Here is a 17,617-nt window from a genome sequence, read left to right as displayed (position 1 = left end):
ATTTTGTGTACCTGTGCCATCCTGTAGCAGCATTTCTGCTATAGGGAGGTACGGAAGCAGTTAACATTTCTTCACACCTGCCTATAACTTTTTCACAGTACTGTACATCACAGCATTTGGATCTCACAGATCTACACCAATAGGACTCCCCTGAGGTTTGTCCCCTGCTGTACCCCAAATATACAAGATATGACATCTGCAGAGGACGTAAGTCACACATGACCCGACCCCTGCAGCAATAAGCCAGAAATATTAAGGTCACATCACACCAAGGCAAATAACATGGATAAAGTAATGAAATAAAAGTATACAGTAGGCACCTGCCTAAACATGGCCAGTACATTGTGCTTTTTGGTTCTAATATGCACTTATTTCCAAGACAACTAGCTCTATTAGGGCTTTAGGTAGAATGAGAACAGTGCCATACATTGGTCATGAGCCACTTTGGCACAACAGCAGGCCCTACAATGTTTAAAATGCCACATACAGTAATGTAAATTCTGATTTCAATGAAAATGGGGTTAACACCAATGTGACTTTAAACAACACTGTGGCAGGGAATCAACATGGGAATATGCACCTTAAAAGAGGTAGAACAAAGGTCAGGTGAACCAGACACTGACTTGGCTGTAGAGATTGAAAGAAATCACCCCCAAATACTCCCAAACTTGTGTTGATTTATACTGGAACATTTCAAAGATATTGAATAGAGGTTGTATACATTTGAAACCACTGCCAAATCATTAGTCATAGCTATGACTGAGCCATGCCTAAGGACTGGACTGGACTAAACTGGACTGAATCTTGTTTCCACAAACAGTTTCACACACACTGGAGTGTAAAATGGCAGAGAACAGAGCTTGAGAGGTGGTGGTGCAAGCTTAGATTTATGGCCCTTATATTTGTAGATTTGTGGCCCTTATATATGTAGCTCTACCCCCGAAGAAGCCACTGTAGATTTACACAGGTTCTTTCTCTGATGAGCGCAAGGCAGCCAGGCAGCAGCTCATCCTCTTGGGCTCAATAAACCATCCAGGGGTGTCTTGGGGAAGCTTTCTCCAAAATGCTTAAGAAAAAATGCTCTAGGACTCTTTCCTATCCCTAAATAGCAGCAATACAGTCATTCTCCTGGAGATCAGGAGAATTACTGAGCACAATTTGTATAGATAGGCTGAAGTAGTTCTTCATCAAGGTCTTGCAGCTGGAGACCACAACACACTGCAGCACAGAGGGTTTGGCACAACTCACAGAACCTGGTGATGATCAGTCCAGAGATACAGCCTCCAGTAGAGTAGCCCAGCCTCTGGTCCAATATGGGGGGGGCAGGGGCAAGCAATCCCCCACTCCCTTGGGCATGTGGATTCATCCCCAAAGGGGGAAAAAAGATAAGACCTCTCAGAGCCCCAGACTATTTAACAGGAACCCCAGCCACCATCTAGGCACACCTCACCAGGGACTGGTCAGACCCCACTAAATATTCAGGCTGGAAACTTGATTCTCCTGCCCTAAGCTCTAGAAGCTTCTCCTAGAGGCAGGAGAAAACAATCAAGCTCCCAGCCTGAAAAGCGCTAAATAGACTATACTAAACAATTACTGCTTCTGTGATTACAGCAGAAGCCAAAACACTAAATATGCATAACAGCTTAGCTAGGAGGGTGTTACATAAAGGCCCAGACTGGCCTCAGGGCACACTGGGCATTTGCCTGGTGGGCCGGGGCTGCCAGGTGGCATGTCCAAGGACCAGGGCCGGGACAAGAGGAGAAGAGAGTAGAGAAGGTGCGGGATGTGTTCTCTCTCCTCTCCAGCTTCACACTACTGTCAAAGTAGCACTGTTGCATCAGGACTGTGAAATTGGGATTTTGCAGTTTGTTTACCTGCCCCCATCTCCTCCCAGCAAAGAGGTAGGGGGTGGGTAAATAAACTCTGAAACATCTCGATCTCATATCCAGCAGTGTCCCAGAGCCGCAATCCTATTCCCCTTCAGCAGCGGCATATCTCCCAACAGCTGCCTGCAAGTTGCATACAAGGTCTGTGTGTTTGAGGCAAGGGAGAAACTCTGGGGACACAAGGGGGAGGAGGGCAAAGTAATTTGTGGTAAAGATGAGAATATTTGTGCTAGGGAGGAGAGAGGGAGAAAATTATTACTTCTAGGTCGGGTTGAGGTATTTGTGCTAGGAAGGGACTCTAGTGGGGCGAGGATTTGTGCTGGAAGGGGGAATTTGGGGGGTGACGGGGTAAGATTTGGTCTAGTAGGAGTAATTGGGGGGTTGCTTCAATAAATGATTCTCCTGCTGCTCTACCTGCAGCTCCGCCAGTGCAATCCCACTTCCTTGCTTCCGCCTGCCACTGTCCAACTACTGAACCAGCATTCAGTGGAAGAGAACAGAACTGCTGCCTGTGCCCCACCTTTCTCCCGCTCCAGGTGTTGCTGAGGACTCAGACAGGACTGCACTAACCGCACAGCATTTAAAAAAAAAACACTGTGCTCCTGAGCCCGCGAAATCCCGCCCACCAAGTCCCACCCACAGAGTCCTGGCTATTCCTATCCAGCCCTTTGGTAAGGGTGGACTAAAGGCATTCAACATGGGAGACACTGATGGGGAACCTCTAATGCGGGGGACACTGATGGAGGGACCTCTAATAAGGGAGACACTGATGGATGCTATATGGGGATGTCTCTTTGCTGAACTGGGCTATCTGTTTGCTGAAATGGGCTGTCTCTTTGCTATATGGGGATGTCTCTTTGCTGGATTAGGCTGTCTCTTTACTGGATTGGGCCATATTGTTGCTATATGGGGATGTCTCTTTGCTAGATTGGGCCATCTCTTTGCTGGATTGGGCTGTCTCTTTGCTATATGGGGATATCTCTTTGCTTGATTGGGCTGTCTTTTTGCTGGCTTTTGAGGTCTCTGCTGAAAATATGGGGCAGTCTCTTTGAGGAATATATTGTCATGTCTCTGCTACACCGGATCATCTCTTTGCTGGATTGGGATGTCTCTTTGCTGGCTTGGGATGAATCTTTGCTGAATAAATGGGGATAGTCCTTTGCTGCATATATGGGGATGTCTCTTTGCTAGATTGGGCCATCTCCTTGCTGAATATATGGGGCTGTGTCTTTGATGGGCTGGGCTATCTCTTTTCTGATTATGTGCGGATGTCTCTTTACTGCATTGCGCCATTTGGGCCATCTCTTTGCTGAATATATGGGGATGTCTCTTTGCTGGATTGGGCCATCTCTTTGCTGAATATATGGGGCTGTCTCAATGCTATCTAGGATTTTCTTCCAAGTCATGTGTCAATGAGCATTGCTGTACCTGCATGTTGTGTGCAACCATCAGTTTCATATGATTTTTCAATGTGCTTCTACCCACTGAAGAACATATATGACCCTTTTTCTCAATTGTAACGAAGCACAGGCATCTACTGTTGTATGCATTCCAGTGTGTTAAGGGTCATTTGCTTTTTGTTGCATGGCTGTGCATTTGGAACCCCTTAGAAATAAGTAGGTTCACCCTCAAAATACATGGACCATGTGTGTGTGTGAACAGTGCATGCCAGCCAGTGGTGAAGCTAGACATTCTTTTACCCAGGGCAAAGACTCCGTTTGGCACTCCCCCCCTCTCGAAGAGAACAATGTCAGTAGGGCAGAGGTTGGTGTCAGTAGGGAAGTGGACAGTGTCAGTAGTTTTTTGTTTTTATTATTTTATTTTTTGTTATTTTTTACAACTGTATTTATTTTTGTCAATTTTTTTTACAGCCTTGTTGGGGGGCTTTGGTGAAAAATCAGGGTTCTAAACAGATCCGTGATGTCTCACTTTTAAAACAGAGAAAGGGACTGAGGACACAGATTTTTCGATTCCTTTTTCTGCAGCCTCATCTGCAGCGGACAGTGAATGAATGCAAACTGCTCTGTGCTAAGCAGCTTCCTATTTATTCACAAACTGAAGCATAGTAAACCCCACACAGGAGTGAGGGGTGAGGTGTCCTCGTCTTCTCTCACCTTGTGCACCTCCCCCCTCAAACTTGTGTACCCCCCTTTCCCCTTATCTTGTGCAGCTTCCCTTCCCACTCACCTTGTGCCTCCTCCCTTGCCCTTATGCACTCCCCAACCTTGTGGAGCTTACCTATGTCCCCCTTTGTTCCCCCCATCTCCCTCTCCCTCCTCCCACCAGTGTCCCCCACCTCACCTTGTGCAGCTTCTACATGGACCCCAGACCCTTAAACTGGCTGTGGTACCGGCCCTCCTCCAGACACTGGTAGCACGTGGGGGATTTGCACTGCACACAGGACTTGCTGTGGTTCTCCTTGCTGGTGGTCAGTACAGGTGGAGACTTCCGGGAGCTCAGTGTGTAGATCACCCTGGGGCAAATGACAGCGGAGTGGGCACTGCTCACATTGCACATGAAGGCACAGTGGTCTACTTTGGGCTCTTCTAGCTTGGCTGACACTGGAGAGCAGCTACCTTGCTCTGCTGGGAGCAATGCATGATGCCCTACAGAACCGAGTGTAGCTACACTGATGCTTGGCAACACCACAAAGGCCCTGCTTGTCCAAGAGAAGGGAGAGGTGACAAGGCGTGAACATCAGGCATGGCCAAGGAAAGACCCGCACTCTGTTCATGGATTTTTGGCGGCAGTGCCCCTCTCAATACAGTGTCAGGGGCATATACGCCCCTGCCTCACCTAGTTTCAGCCCTAATGCCAACACATAGTACAATCATATTCACAGAAGTGATAACACATGCACATATACTGTATGCGAAAGGGGCCTTAATGTATATAAAAAACAAACCATTTTTTGTTTTGACATATAGAATAGTTAAAACCATTTTTATTGCTATCAGTGACCTCACTGGGAGATGTCTCAACACTTCCTGTCTAATTGATACAACATTAAAAATGACTCCTTACAGGGTCAGGAGGAGTGTTGTTCTAAGTGTTCCCCAGTCTATTATTAAAAGGGAGCTGCTGAGATGTTGAGTCCTTCCTACATCCCCAGTGATGACCCAACCCTAAACTGAACATGACACTTGTCAAAACACCAATAAAAATGCAAAGGGATTAATTAGAGCCAGGACAAGCCCTGCAAAGAGGTCATCTTAAACAGCTGCAGCAACAAAAGAGGTAACCTGATATTACTTGCAGGTACAAACAATTGTTAAAACAAGGTCTAGTACTCTCCTTTACTCCTGTCACATGTGAAAGGCCTTTCCGAAAGGTCTACTACCACTGATGCTGTGTAGGGTCTACTTTCCATGTGGTTTTGCAACCCTTCTCCTTTCCCAGGCTCTATGCAGCTGTTATTGGGTCCGATGTGTGGGGTTTAAAGTCCAGCTGCTGAATGTGGCCAATCCCAGTTCTCTCTTTTCACTGCTTCCTCTTGCAGCACAGTCATGGCAGGTAAGAAAGGCAATCTATGGTGTGGGCAAGAATGACCCTAGAAAGGCCACTGGCCAGTACTACAAACGCTTTTATTGCTTTCTGTGCCCCCACTGAAACAATTTGCCACAATGTGGTAAAACAGAAAATAAAGGGACATCTCCTGGATAGGGTTTTGGATTTTGTCTTTAAAATTAACCAGTTCTGGGAAAACTAATAGCAATCAAAGCCAAAGGAACCACTGCCCCAGGTCAGTTTGCTTACTAACCCCTACACACCTGTCCATCGGTTGCTCACTCAGCTTGCAAGCAGATTAATATATGGAAAAAGACTCCTGATAGCAGCACTCTGATAGATCCACTTTATTGATTAAAATGGGTTACAGACAGTGGGGGAACAAGAACAAGGTCCCTGTTCACCTGGTGGTTCTCAAGCAGGAAATCTGTGTAAGCTCAGTATTGGTTTACATCTGCTTATGCAGGGCTAAGGAGCTTTCCTCCAACAGGCCACTTCATCACAAAGCAATGCATGATGAGAAAAATGGGAGAGGGGCATATGCTTTGCCATACCAAGAAGAACTGGATATTTCACAAGGCTCCAGTTTGCAAACAGGTCTGTGGGCTGTCAAGTGAACCTGTTACTTTTCACTGAATGGGCAAAGTGACATGTTTCCAGGAATAAATATAAATAAATTTAAAAAAGGCTGGGTGTGCAAAGCTCAATAGTTTAGAGTAATCCAGCATATTTCTGACTAATATCAACATCTCTGATAATGGTAATACTCCTGCTACTTCTACATTTCTCAGTCTTCTTTTGATCTGAAGCAATGGATACATGCCCACACTCAAAGCACACACAAAAAAGCCTAAAAAAGGAACCAGGGGCATTTCATGGGGCCCCTTACTGACCCCAGGCCCTCGGGCTGTGCCCGAGTGCTCAAATGGTCAGTCTGCCCCTGGCTTCTACTAACTCTGATGGCAACAACTTTGACCTTGTATTCTCCTACCTATGTACTCCGTGCAACTTCACCAACAATCCTTTCCCTCTCTCTGATCACTACATTATTATCTTTGCTCTCTCTCTGACTTCTACCTCCTCTCCCTCCAATCACCTAACAGTTACTCACAGAAACCTCCGCCACCTTAACCCTTCACTTCTTTACTCTACTACTGACCAATTCTATGACAAAATGGCACCCCTGTCTTGACCCACACAAGCCTTCTATCTATAATAGTTCACTGTCATCTGTCCTAGACACAATTCCCCCCCTCACTACACCGACTCCTACAACCATGGCAAACAGATAACACCAGAAGTCTGAAAAAACGTAGCTGTGCTCTTAAGCGCCTGTGGCTCAAGACTAGTCTTCAGAAACATTTCAACCTATATGGATCTGCCCTTCAAAATACTACCCCTACCTCCATGCTGCTAAGAAGACCTACTTTATCACTCTCAATAACTCTTCTCTACCTTCAACTCTCTACTCCACTGCCTTCACCCACTACCTCAATCACTGACCAGGAGATCACCAATCACTTCAAAAATAAGATTGACACCATTTGTGATGAGATCTTTGCTGTACAGAGATCGCCCCCACTTATCACTGCATATCTACAGGTGCACTTATTATTTCCCTCATTCAACCCCACTACTATAGAGGAGGTTGCTAAACTTTTTTCTAATGCCCAATTAACCACTTGCCATCTGGACCCTGTTCCCTCTCAAATGTTACGATCACCCTCTGGCTCTATCCTACAATCTCTATCTCACATCTTCAATCTCTCCCTCTCTTCTGGCATCTTCCCCAACTCTCTAAAACATGCACTAGTCACCCCCATACTTAAAAGCCCTCACACGACCCCACCAATCTTAAAAATCTATGCCCCATCTCCTTGCTCCCTTTTTCCTCCAAACTCCTTGAGCACCTAGTCTACAACCAACTGCGCAACCATCTTACTGAAAATAACCTTCTTGATACTCTTCAGTCTGCATATCACTCTCAACACTCCACAGAATCTGCTCTCCTAAAACTCACAAACAATTTACTAACAGCTAAAACCAAATGGACACTATTCTGTACTCCTACTCCTGGACCTCTCTGCTGCCTTTGACACAGTGGACCAACCCCTCCTCCTCAAAAACTCCACTTCTCTCTGTGACTGTACTCTTCACCAGTTCTTATCTATCTCACCTCACCTTCAGCGTCAATTACAATCTCACTTCCTCCTGTCCACTTCCTTTCTCTGCAGGCTCCTTCAAGGTTCTGTTCTTGGACCTCGCCTATTCCCCATCTACACCTCCTCCCTCGGTCAGTTTCCCATGGCTTCCAATACCATTTCTATGCTGATGATGACACCAAAACCTATCTCTCTACCCTGCAGCTCACTCCATCAGTCACCACACGCATCAATAATCTACTAACAGACATATCAGCCTGGATGTCACACCACTTCCTCAAATTCAATCTATCCAAAACTGACCTCATAATATTTCCTCCCCTATGTGCCCCTTCCCCTGACTTCTCTGTCAGGATTGAAGGCACAACTATCATCCCATACCCACATGCCAGGGTGCTAGGTGTTATCCTGAACTATCCTTTTGGCCCCACTGTCCAAAGCTTGCCGCCTCATCCTGCACAACATCTCCAAAATACTCCCCTTCCTAATCAAATGACACCACAAAGCTCCTAGTCCACTCTCTAGTCATCTCTCACCTTGACTACTGCAATTCCCTCCTCATTGGATTACCTTTGCATACACTATACCCTCTTCAGTCCATCGTGAATGCTGCTGCCAGACTCATCCACCTTACCAACCGTTCAGCGTCTGCTACTCCTCTCCAGTGGCTTCCACTCTCCCAACAAATGCAATTCAAAATACTAACAACTTACAAAAACATCCACAACTTGGCCCCCAGCTACATCATTACCCTAGTCTCAAAATTGCAACCAAATAACTCTCTTTATTCCCCCCAAGACCTCCTGCTCTCCAGCTCCCTTGTCACCTCCTCCCATGCTCGCCTCCAGGACTTCTCCCAAGTCTCCTACTCCTTCTACATTTAGTCGATCCCTGAAAACCCATCTCTTCAGAAAAACCTTTCCTGTCCCCACTTAATATTTGTACTGTATTTTCTTCATCAGCTCATCTCCCACAGGTATTACCTTTTGTATCAATTGACCCTCCCTTTTAGATTGTAAGCTCTAACGAGCCGGGCCCTCTGTTTTCTACTGTGTTAAATTGTATTGTAATTTTACTGTCTGCCCTCACATTGTAAAGCACTGTGCAAACTGTTGGCTCTATATAAATCCTGTATAATAATAATAATAATAACCCTGTGTAAAGGTCTACCGCAGGCCTTTAAAAACTTTAACAATGATTACAAATATAGAAACACCATGCTATGTATGCCAATTTTTTTATTACCACTCATCAAAATCAATAAAAATTACTACACTGACAAAATGTTATTAGTGTACATTTTTTTGTTTGGATGTTTTGGGGTTTTTTTTTTTTTTTTAGGGGGGGGATACTTTATGACAAAAAGACCCATTTAATTTAAGGAATACTTTATCCCATTGGCTGCTGGTGATATGAGTGTTATTAAACACCAGTGCTGTTGTGTGTATACTGATAATCAGGGTGTGGACAGGTGGCCCCCTCACCACCCATCCACACACAACACCCCAGGGGTGGGAGGGAGAGCATGCTCTATCAAATGGTGGGTGTGGTCAAATTGCACTAAAGGGGCACTGTTGAATACCAGGAGTGTAATACATACAGAATGCAGGGTTCATGAATGCACTACATACGGAGTGCAGAGTGCCAGAGTGCACTACATAAGAGTTCAGGGGTGCACTGCGTACAGTGTGCAGAAAGATGTTTAGGAATGTGCTGCATACAGAGTGCAGGGTCCAAAAGCCAGCTACGTACAGAGTTCAGGGCTCAGGAGTGCGCTTCATTAAAATGCAGGGTTCAGGAGTGCACTAAGTACAGAATGCAGCATTCAGAAGTGCACTACATACAGAGTGTAGAGTTCAGGAGTGCGGTATTTACAGAGTGCAGAGTGCAAAGTCCGCTACATACAGGGTGCTAGGTTCGGGAATGTGCTGCGTACAGAATGCAGGGTTCAGGACTCCACTGTGGACACAGTGCAGGGTTCAAGAGTGCTCTCTATACAGACTACAGATGGCAGGGTTGAAAAGTGCACAGTGCAAAGTTGAGGAATGCGCTACATATAGACTACACAATTAAGAATGTTGTTTGCTCCAATTCCAACAGGTTAATTTTCTCTTTTGTTAGAAGACAGATATTTTAATATGGTGTTCCTCTGGAGTGATAATAAAAATATATAGTAAAAACATTAAATAAACTCCTAAATTATAGCAATAAATCTCAGACATAGCTCCACCTGTCTCTGTTTTGAAATGTGATCCGGTCTCAAACTACTATCCAATTTTAAAGAAATAGTCTTGAAGTCAGTTATTAACTATTATAAATAAATACATAGGGATTCTAGGTTGGTAACATTATAACATTCAATAGTTTATGGAATTTTGCCACGTAACACCCACTATGGTATAAAATGCTGGAAAGTCACTTCAGTGTTACTGTGTGTTTTAACAATCATCGCTTCTCTAAGAAGTCTACTTTTCTCCCCTGAAGAAAATGTCAACCCACCAGGAATCCCATGGGACTTCAACATCAAGCACACATAGTGAAGTCTGTGAAGATATAGGTGATCAACATACATCATCTGGTGTCCACGATGATAAGAACATTACTGGTCCTGGAAATAATACCCAAAAGCAACCAAGCGCTACACAAACTTCTGGTGGACACTCTGGAGAGGAACACACTTCTGATGATCACAAAAGAAGCGTAACCTCTGGGCCTGATCATGGTTTAGGAAATGAGTCATCTGGAAATCAGAAAGGTGGTTCAAGTGGTGTTTCTGGTGGTGGTCGTTCTGGCATTCACTCAAGTGGTGGTTCTAGTGTAGGCTATGATAGCAGTTCCAGTGGACATGGTGGCATTTCCAAGGGAGGGCAAAGTGGAGGTCAGAGTGGTAGCTCTGGTACAAATACAGTTGGCTCTAGTGGAGGGGTTGACAGTGGTTCTAAGGGACAAGATGCTGTGTCCAGTGGTGGAAAAAGTGGAAGCAAGAGTGGCAGCTCTGGTGGAATTGCAGGTGGCTCTAGTGGAGGTCATAGTGGAAACTATGACAACAGTTCTAAGAGAAATGTTGCTCTGTCCACTGGAGGACAAAGTGGAAGCCAGGGAGGCAACTATGATGGAAATAAAGGTGGCTCTAGTGGAGGACAACCTGGAGGCCATGACAGTGGTTCCAAGGGATATGCTGGTGCTGCTAGGAATGTGCAAGGTGGAAGTCATGTAGGCAGCTCTGGTGGATATACAAGTGGTTCTTCCAGCGGAGGGCAAAGTGGAGGCTATGGAGACAGCTCCAGAGGACATAATAGCAGTCCTAGAAATGCTCAAAGTGGAGACCATGCTGGTAAATCTGAGAGATCTACTGGTTCAGGGGGTGGTCATTCTGGTGGACAGAATGGAGGCCAAAGTGATGGTTTTAGCAGCAGATCAACAGGGGGCTTTTCTAGCAGAAGTTCAGCAAACCATCAAGGCTTTGGTGGTGTCTGTGGAGGAGGGCAAAGAGGAAGCTTTAGCAATTGTTCCCTTGGAGAAGTTAGTCTTCATCAAGCTGGAGGAAAGGAAACCATGCAGAATCTTAACTCTCGTCTGGCCACCTATATGGACAGAGTGCGTGCTCTAGAAGACTCTAATGCAGAACTTGAGATTAAGATAAGAAACTGGTATGAAGCCAATAAGCTTCCAAAAGTCGATTACACCAAATATTACAAGACCATTGAAGGACTTAAAGATCAGGTAAGCTTTCCAGCATATACTAAAAGCTTATATCTAACAAATTTGTATAGAAGAAATGTATTTCTTTTTAGAAAACCCTTTTATCATCAAACAGGAATACAATTCTTTAGGGCTACTAAATGTGCAATGCCAAACAAAGCTGTACATTAGTGGTGGAGATATGAATCATAATGAAAAAATAATTAAATGAACGTTGAAATTTCAAATATATAGTTATATAAATACATACTTATGTAGACCTGCAACTGCTTTGCAGGACAGTTACGGGTACCTCCTAGGACTAAAAACACCATAATGTAGTAAGAGTAATGATATACCAACAGCCAATACGCAATACTGCTAATGTGATGCAAGGCATGTTTTATGTGATTATCAAATCAACTTTCTTGCATTAGGAACAAACTCATATTATGCACAAATTCGCCGCCGTGTTCATCTGCATTATATTGCATACAGCTCTTTATATTTTATTTTACTATTTTTAATCTGAAATACATGTGCTTAGACATGTCAAACTCATTATTTTTTGTTTTCCCCTATATTCTTACAGATATTATCTACTGTTTTGGGTAATAATAGTCTCACTGTGCAAAATGACAATTCTCGACTGGCTGCCGATGATTACAAAGTGAAGTAAGTGAAAAAAGTGTACAGTTCTAGAATTCCTGTGAAAGTGACTTTGATCTAAAAACAAATCTGTCGTCTGGTCTCAGTTTAAAACCAATTATTGTTCCAATGTATGTAAACCCTAAATCTAATTAAAAAATTTGTCTAACAAAACTGTGTTCAGTGAGGCATAATGACTAATGGACTGAAAAAAAAATGTTCTCACTCGTAACTTCTTCACAAAATCTTCAAATTGCATAATTGCTCCTAAATACAATTCAAACAGTAATAAAACAAAATAAATAAATAATGCAAAGCTAGCTAAAATTCATTTACTATGTACACAGTACCATCTGCTGGCAACAAATGAGAGCTACAGTTCCCAGAAATTTTGGAATGTTTGGAAAATATTTACAAAATTGATCTCAGCACCAAATTGGATCTAAACTGAAACCTTTTAGGCTGGAATGGAGCAAGTGTTGACCCCTTTCTGGTTCCTCTGTTTAGTTATTTCTCTCTATAGTCCTATGGAGATTCACTTGAAGGCTAGTGACAAGTTTTGGGGGAGAACTTCTCCCAACTGCACAAAAAATTTGGTGGGGATCAAATCCTGCCCTACTCCATCCAAAAGAAAAAAAAATGATTACAGAATTTATTTCCTGCAAATATTTGTGTGTTTTGCCAAGTACATTTATGAGAGACGTTTTGCTTATGTACTATACTAGCAGTGGTGGACTGACCATTTGGAAACTCGGGCACTGCCCGAGGACCCGGGGTCAGTAGGGGGCCCCATGAGATGCCCCTGGTACCTTTTTCATAGGCTTTTTTGAGTTTGGGCAAGGACACAAAGGCCCCATGATCCCCTATTGCCCGGGGACCCCATGAGTTGTCAGTCCGCCCCTGTATACTAGTATTGTATATTTTGTGGTAGGGCTAATATTGCATTGGAGATTGTTGTCATGGTCAGCAGTCATAGCTACTAAAAGAATATTGCAGGCAAGAAAATTTTCTCATCATCCATAAGAATGATGATTTGTGTTTTCAGGTATGAAACTGAGCGCAGCCTGTTTCATAATGTGGATGCCGATGTCTCCGGATTACGTAAAGTTCTGGATGAATTGACCTTTGATAAGTCCAGTTTTGAAGCCCAATTTAAGAGCCAAACGGAAGAACTTGCATATCGCAAGAAAAGCCATGAAGAGGTAAGAAATGCACTAGCTGTGTACACAAGCTGGTAGACAGATTTGGGTAGTATCATAACTAGACTTCAAACTTCCATAGGCACATTAATTACATTTTCTTCTTCTAGTGCTTTATCTTAATATAGATCTGTGCAGAAATGTAATCATTTTTATTATTACCACTTGTAGAGTACACATGGAAGATAAAATAAGTCATGTATTTACAGTATACACTTGGAAACGTGTTTGTCACTGATATTAGTTATTAATTGATTAACTTATCATTGATTTCTAGGAGATGAAGGCCTTGCAAGGTGTCACTAGTGAAGTGACAGTCCAGATGGATGCTGCTCCAGGTATCAACATGCTTAAAATCTTGAATGACACCCGGTCTCAGTATGAAGAGTTGTCAGAAGCAAATCGCAAAAAAGCCGAAGAAGAATACCAGCAACAGGTGACTTAGCTAATAAAGTGTTTTCCTTAAAGACTGAAATGAAGGCACGTACTTTCATATTGCTGTGGTAATGGTCTTCCCATTTGTTTCACAGAAGAGATTCTCCATCTATCCCTAATGAAAAGCTTGTGCATAATCAATTCCTTATGTGTAATTTTAACTGAAAAATTCTGTACCTTCTGTTTCAGATTTCCGAGCTGAAAAGCGAAATATCTGATAGCAATGAACAGCTTGAATCACACAAGAATCAAGTTATGGAATTGAGACGCACTGTGCAGAATTTGGAGATAGAACTGCAGACACAGTGTGCCACGGTACAGTATTAGCCCCTATGTTGTATACCTGAGTGCCAGTTCACATATATGCGGATTGGATGCGGTTCAAACCACATGACATGTAAAAAAACATTTCTTCCTGTGGTGCCTGGTAACATATGTCTGGTGCTGTGGCAGTGCGATTTGAAAAAGAGTCATGTACGATTTCTGAGCAGTGCCTTTAGGATTACAGGCTATTGACTTCTACGAGGACTGTTTCTAAACCGCATATGTGTGAACAGAATAAAACTCCTGTTCTAATCCTGTCCTGAACCTGATGTAAACCTGACATGAAACGGTGAACAACTGCTGTATCAATAAGTTGTGAAATCTGAGCTACAATCCGCACATGTGTGAATCAGCTCTGAACACAGCCTGACAGATTTTTATATATATAATCTATACTTAAAATTCTATTTGGGTTGGGATTATATTGTCGATGGACGCAGATGTTATTTCCCTGAAACAAAAAGTCAAAAATGTTCCCTTAAATAACCAGATAAACTCCTTGGAGAATGCACTGGAAGAGACTGAGGGTCGATACTATGACGAGCTGACCGAAATTCAAGACAGGGTGATGATCCTGGAAGATCAACTGTGTGAGCTCCGATATGAACTGGAAACCCAGTTACGAGAGTACAAGCTTCTGCTGGACATCAGAAGCAAGCTGGAGAATGAGATAAACATGTACCACAAGCTTCTAGAAGAAGAAGGGTAGGTGTATTAGAAGGATTTTTTTTATTTTTGCAAAGAAATATGCATTTTATTTGTGATTTACTTGTGACTGTCTAAACTGCCATTCAAAAAGATGTACAGGAAAATATTTAGTTGATCAAAAAGGGATCATTGGTATTTCCATCATCCCTACTTAGCAGTAGTCACTATTCTGAAGCAGTTTGGCGAAAGACTATTAGGCCAATATTTTGAGATGGCTTTTTAAAGCTATATAGTATTACTGTTGAATATTTGAATTGGTTTTAAACAATGTGCACATCCCCATTTCAGCAATGTCAATTTGTTATATTTTTGTGCAGAGGTTCAGAGCACGGTAAAGGTTATGGCAAAGATCATGAAAATAGTCATGATAATGGTACTCATTCATCAAGAGGAGGAGGAAAATCAGTTTCATCTTAAATCTCTGGTAAGTACAGAAAAATCTAGCATAAACTTTTTTTTTAACTGCAGTAATATATAGATGAAATCATATCAAGGCCCTGCACCTCCATGTACTTGATGGCACTACACATCCATTGCACCCATAGGGTATTGATCTTTATATTAGCAGCTCTGTTGTCTGCTACCTCCAGCATGAACCACCACCAATCACTTCAGGATGAGCCAAGCAACTAGTCATATTTATTTTACAGAGACAAAAATCAATGGGTTTTGATGGCTAATGTAACAAACCATCTGAGTCAGTAACCCCTTCCCATTCCAGCACTGAAGAACACTTGGCACACTGCAGCAACATTTACTAATGTCTTTGTTGACTTATGTATACAGGCAATTAAAGGTTCAGCCCAGCCAAATTTCATGGATGGTTGCTGACAGACTGAGTCACTGTTTTAATATATTTCTATTTTCTTTACTTATACTCAAAGCTTTACCATTTTCCTTTTCCCATTCTCAGATCCCAGAAGAAGCCACGTAGGGACCGCAATATACTGAAGACAAAAGGAACGTCAGAAATGTGTCAACCAAAGTGAATGAGTTCCATCAGCAGAAATAAATCAGAAATATCCAGTTGCTATCTTACTTTTGGAACAAAATGGCTAAATATCAGCAACTGTTGGCAATTAGAAAATGTTAAAGAGGTCAACATGAACTGCACATTGGTGGGAATATTCCATACTCCAAAGAGATAACTTTCTAATGGGATGTTAGGGATGGCATAGGAGGAATGATCTACCAATACTTGGCAGTAAAAGAGGCCCAACAAAGAAAATAAGTTCACTGTTAAAAAAAAATTAGGTTAAAGGAACCATTTGTATGCCTACCCCAACTGATAAGATCGATCTTTTAATGTTGCAACTCTATTTAAAATGAAAGGGAAATTCTGATTGGTCAACAACAAATATAGATTTGTCAAAATGTGTAGATCCGCTTCAGTCCTATATCCATTGTCCCCAACAGTCATTAGTTACAGTATATGTGTGTTCTCAAAAATTCTAATCTCTTTTCCTACCACATTTGTGCAGGGGTTCTTGTCTATCTGTTACCATTGGCTTAGTGAAAGATGTACAGTGGCTGTCCAATGAAATGCTATATTTTTCTTCTACTTATTTAATAAATGCTGCAATGATATAAATCTGACTTTTATATGTGTGTTTTTTATATGTATGTAGAAGGGGGAACATGCATGTGTGCAGGGCTTTTTTTCTCAAAAAATAGATTATACCCCTTACCCACCTCCCAGTACCATCCCTTTAAGAGAATACAGAGCCAAGTATCATTTTGTGGTGCTACATAATTTGTATGGAATTTGTTAATAAAAGAAAATAATTAGATCCACCCCTTCATCCCCCGCAGCAACAATAGATTCCTTCAGCAACAATGGACCACCAAAACAAAATACCACCCTAGCAACAATAAACCCCCAGAAAGAACATATCTCCCAGCATCCAGCATCAAAAGACTCTCCAGCAGCCAGCAACAATAGACAATACACCCCTCCCTCAACAGTAGATCCCTTCCAGGAACAACTTAACCCATCAACAATAGATCCCCACCAGCAACAATAGACCTCCCCAGCAACAACAGACCACCACACAAAAATAGATCCCCTTCAGTGAAAATAGATTCCCCAGCAGCACAGCACACCCCTGCACCCCTTTCCATTACATAGTTTCAGTGCTGGAGGTACTGGAGTTGCCAGAACTGAGTTCGCCCACGTTCCTGCTGAAAAAAAGCCCATATGTGTGTTTATAGACAAGGTACCAATGTGAGTGTATAGATAAAGTACCTGTGTATATTTGTGTGTGTGTGTGTATGGAACACCTATGTGTGTAGACTGTGTTTGTATGGGTCTCTTGATGGTGTACCCATCTACCATCTCAGTAAACGTGTGGGCAGATTAACCAGACCACATTCTTGAGGATGTGTTTTTTGGTTTTCATATGCCCTTATTTCCTAGTTGATTGAATTGTTCAATCAGCTAAAGAAAGGCCATTTAAGAGTAATGGCTCCATTAGGGCTCTAGGTAGAAGGAGAACAGTGACCTATGTTGGTCAATACCCACTTTGGCACAACAGTAGGTCAAACAATGATTGAAATGTCACATAGTAAATAATGATTTTTAAGTGACTTTGAATGGCACCTTGACAGGGAGTGGAGGCAACATGGGGATTTAGCTCAAAAGAGCATGATCAATGGTCAGGAGAACCAGTAACCTTATACCCCCAAACCTTTGTTGATTCTCATAGGAACCTTTAAGGGATAATAAAAATCCTTACCCAGTTGCCCAATTCTTAGTCATAGCTATGACTGAGTCATGACTAAGGACTAGTTACTGGACTCAAATGAATCTTGTGCCCACTGGATTGTAAAATGGCATTGGACAGTGCTTGAGAAGTGGAGGTCCAAGCTTCTGTAGATATCTGGAACTAGGAGGATTTCCTAAATTCACAGTTTAAATGCAAACTATTATCAATTTTGTTTTAGTTTTAAAGTTTATAAGAGACCAGGTTTGTGACCATGTTGTTCTGAAGGCTAGGACTAGCATCATAAAGGGAAATTCCCATGTTGGAGCCCTCAAGTATTTTACTAGGCTTGACAGATCAGTGAA

General features: G+C 42.6%; 1 pseudogene across 1 annotated transcript; it reads left to right on the top strand.

Annotated features, from left to right (window-relative positions):
• The first annotated feature begins 10,042 nt into the window (after nucleotides 1-10,042).
• LOC149464441 (uncharacterized) lies at nucleotides 10,043-16,146 on the top strand (annotated as a pseudogene). Its single transcript, XR_016312372.1, has 8 exons — nucleotides 10,043-11,278; nucleotides 11,829-11,911; nucleotides 12,930-13,086; nucleotides 13,361-13,519; nucleotides 13,708-13,833; nucleotides 14,333-14,547; nucleotides 14,868-14,974; nucleotides 15,464-16,146. The product of XR_016312372.1 is annotated as an uncharacterized LOC149464441 (transcript).
• Nucleotides 16,147-17,617: the final 1,471 nt, after the last annotated feature.

This window comes from Staurois parvus, unplaced genomic scaffold (assembly GCF_062004578.1).
Source record: "Staurois parvus isolate SC_StPar_1 unplaced genomic scaffold, SC_StPar_1.0 ptg000151l, whole genome shotgun sequence".
NCBI classification, from domain to species: Eukaryota; Metazoa; Chordata; class Amphibia; order Anura; family Ranidae; genus Staurois; species Staurois parvus.
The sequence above is the reverse complement of the archived record's forward strand: the minus strand, read 5'-3'. Positions and strand labels throughout refer to the sequence as shown.